Source organism: Lucilia sericata, unplaced genomic scaffold, assembly GCF_015586225.1.
Source record: "Lucilia sericata isolate MDLA Ls3-8-SP2 unplaced genomic scaffold, ASM1558622v1 Contig000168F_arrow, whole genome shotgun sequence".
NCBI lineage: Eukaryota > Metazoa > Arthropoda > Insecta > Diptera > Calliphoridae > Lucilia > Lucilia sericata.
The window spans coordinates 374,754-379,058 of NW_023994197.1; positions in this window are offsets into that span (position 1 = coordinate 374,754).

The following is a 4,305-nucleotide window of genomic DNA, read 5'->3' on the forward strand; positions in this document are numbered from 1 at the left end:
TGTTTACAGATCCAAAAATATACGTTTTTTAATTTAAAAATTCAAAAAATTTTAGATTTTTGGCGTTTTTTTGCCAAAAATGTGTCTTAACTCTTTTATTAATAAAATAAAATTTTCTTTAAGAACATATAACAATTTTATAGTTTTCTAAAAGGTATCTTTACACAGAACGCTTTGGCGTAAAAAACTTGTCCTATTTTTTAAAAATGTTGCCACTGCGTCCTTCCGAATATGACCTATTTTTTATCAAAACTTCAACTTTGGGCGACATGTTCTAAAATCCCAAAGCTGGGATCAGAAAACTGAAAGCAGTTTTGGAAACCTCAATATGTTTTCTATTTACTCCAAAAGTATTTTCTCAGCCCTGAAAGAAATGTGGACCCTATGGGCAAAAAAGTAAAAAATCCCATTTTTGGGATTTTCATTCCTATTTTTGGGAATTGCGGGATGCCCTTTGACCTTTTCAACTTTTTTTTGCATATTCTTATTTGAAATGACAAATTTAACAAGCGTTGAAAATTTCATTGAGTTTTGTTCATAAATAAAGATTTTGTCATATATTACATATTTGTTTAATTTCTAAAACTATGATTTATATCAAAATTTTAATAGGATCGCAGATAGCTACAACAATTTAGTCCATATTTATCCCTTAATATCATTTTTTAGTTAGATATGGAAATTCTCGACCCTTTACAAAAAAATTCAAGCCAATATCTCAATTACATTCAAAAATATGTTCATTTAAACCTGTGTCCTTTAATTTCATCTTTTTCATATTTTAGTATTAAGTATGACAGAACATATTTAAATCTTATATTTACCTATTTTCTATTTGTTTGCTTACCCTTATAATTGAAAGGGTCTATTATGCTTAAATTTTCAAAAATTTATAACTATTTTTTACCTAAATTTTTTCGACAGATCATTTCGTTCTGTTTCGTTTATGATCATGTAGGTAAAAATATACAGGTAATGATAATTTCGATTCATTCACTAATAAGAAATATCAATGACTGAATTACAGGTTATAGTAATATAGTCCTAAATGTTAATAGGTAGACAATTCGTAATTTTTTACTTTGGAATACCTGTATCGGAAATGACAAGAATTGGTATATAAGTAAACTTCTCAGATTTTAAGTACCATATTTAATAAATCTACAATGAAGATTACATTAAAGTACGAAGAGTTGTGTTCCGTTTTATGGAGTATATCTTCAAAAGGGCCAGAAAGAATTGAAGACATTTCAAATTATATAAAAACTACATATAGTAGAAAAGTAGACAAAACAGGCATATCAAAAATTGAAAACTTTTTGATGTAAAAAGTAAGTCTGTGGATGGAAATCAAGAGAAATTTCGATTAAAATTTTGTAGTTGGATGGAAACTACTACGGAAATCTCAACTTACAACACATCAACAGGAGCGCCTTGCAAGTCATACGAAGACTTATGTTCAAGGTCAAAAAAAAAGAGGGTCACACAAAAACTTTTTTGAATCTCAAGTGAGGATATTGCTGATACATTTAACGAAATGCTGAAAAAGGAAAACCAACCTATGGATGTCGTACATATTGCAACTATTCTTCCTAATGCATCACCAAAACGACTTAAGCGAATTGTGGAAAGTATACCAACTCCAACATCATAATCAAATTTTACTGAAGAGGAAGCAATAGCGCTTATGTTGGAACTGGGTCTCAGTCGAAATAAGTACTCAATATTAAGGAAAGCTCTGCATGAAAAAGGACACAATATATTACCATCATACAAGGCGATCCAGGACAAAAAACAAACTATCCTACTAAATCAACAAAAAATAATGAAGAATTGAAAGAACTGAGAGCTGCGGAAAAAAGCAGAATCCAAGAAGAATTTAAAGTTCAGATGGGATTAAACATCGACAAACCACTTTCAAGTTGCGGTAGTACAAATGACGGTAATACGGCGAGAAGATTTTTTCGTGATTTTGAAATTACTTCAAAAATAACTGGAATCGACAAGGAGTTGCTTCGAAGAGTTAACACTATTTTAATGGCACTGAATAGTAAACATAAAATTAATGGAAATCGATTTGGGGAATACACATCTGAAATTTCTAAATTACTTGTATCTCTGTATCCATGGAGGGAACTAACACCAACAGTACACAAAGTATTGTGTCATGGTCAAATAATAATTGAATCGAATATTCTTCCACTTGGAGAGTTAACAGAAGAAGCCCAGGAAGCGAGGAAGCGAGATTTTAACCATGTTCAACTATTCAGCTCAAGAAAATGCTCCAGGCAATCACAGAATGAAGATATTTTTAATAGTTTACTTCTATCTTCTGATCCTGTTCTTTCAACTATGCGAAAAAGATGGATTTGTTATGAAACTCTATCATCTCAAAACAAGGAAGATTTAAAGGACTTATACTACCTTCTGGATATGTATACCGATATGACAGATTATTTTATAGAAAATAAGTAGTGTTAGGAATTAACTATATAAGTAGGTTGTAAGAATTAATTGTATTATGTTTAAGATAAACAGTTCAAATAAAAAAAGCTATTATACTAACTGATGATATTGTATTAAATTGTGTTTTATATTTCGGTGGGCGGGAAAGGTAATTTGTGTGGGGTGATTTAGGTGTTGTTGTGCGTGGCTCATAATAAAATTATATTTTTTTTTATTGTATATACAATATTATAATAAAATAATTAACTAAATAATTTTTAAAAATTGTCCAAATATTTTATTGAACACCAAATGTATGTTCTGTCATACTTAATACTAAAATATGAAAAAGATGAAATTAAAGGACACAGGTTTAAATGAACATATTTTTGAATGTAATTGAGATATTGGCCTGAAATTTTTTGTAAAGGGTCGAGAATTTCCATATCTAACTAAAAAATGATATTAAGGGATAAATATGGACTAAATTGTTGTAGCTATCTGCGATCCTATTAAAATTTTGATATAAATCATAGTTTTAGAAATTAAACAAATATGTAATATATGACAAAATCTTTATTTATGAACAAAACTCAATGAAATTTTCAACGCTTGTTAAATTTGTCATTTCAAATAAGAAAATGCAAAAAAAAAATTGAAAAGGTCAAAGGGCATCCCGCAATTCCCAAAAATAGGAATGAAAATCCCAAAAATGGGATTTTTTACTTTTTTGCCCATATGGTCCACATTTCTTTCAGGGCTGAGAAAATACTTTTGGAGTAAATAGAAAACATATTGAGGTTTCCAAAACTGCTTTCAGTTTTCTGATCCCAGCTTTGGGATTTTAGAACATGTCGCCCAAAGTTGAAGTTTTGATAAAAAATAGGTCATATTCGGAAGGACGCAGTTGCAACATTTTCAAAAAATAGGACAAGTTTTTTACGCCAAAGCGTTCTGCGTAAAGATACCTTTTAGAAAACTATAAAATTGTTATATGTTCTTAATAAAAATTTTATTTTATTAATAAAAGAGTTAAGACACATTTTTGGCAAAAAAACGCCAAAAATCTAAAATTTTTTGAATTTTTAAATTAAAAAACGTATATTTTTGGATCTGTAAACGATATTGATCTGAAATTTTTTGTATATTATTGGAAATTTTGTTGTCTAACAACAGGAAAAAATTGAGTTCATTTGGTCCAAAATTACGCCCGGTATTCTAAAAAAGGCGGACCAAGGTATGGTAAATTTTGTATCACTAAATTTTTAAATGCCTATAACTCGGATATTATAAGAGATAAGTAGGATGTCCAAGCAAGTTTTTTCAAGATCTCGTCGAGCGCTTTCACAAAATATAAAAATCTTTGTATTTGGGTGAAAAACAAAAAAATGGCACGAGTTTAAAAATTTTACATGTCGTAGGTACCCCACTTTGAGCCGCCACAGCGGCATCTGCAGGGTTCATCTTCAAAACTTAAACTCGAATACTCCTTGGCTACGCTCACGCCAAATTTTATCCCGATCGGATCAGCCGTTTAGAAATGCCAGATTTATTTCCAAAAAATTTCCATTCTGCCCCACTGTGCAGTGTCATAACGATGCTATAACACTAATAGACTAGACTGTAGACCAAACTAGACACTATAGACTAGACTATAGACTAGACTATAGTTCAGACTATAGGCTAGACTATAGACAAGACTAGAAAATGTTTTTTTCGAAAAAGATTTGTTTATCCAACACTGCGTTGTGACTAGGATTAGCAAATACCCCTATGGGCTAAAAATTCAAATAGAATGCTTTGAATGAGTTGTTCCACTCCACAGAGGGGCAGAATGTAAATTTTTTGGAAATAAATCTG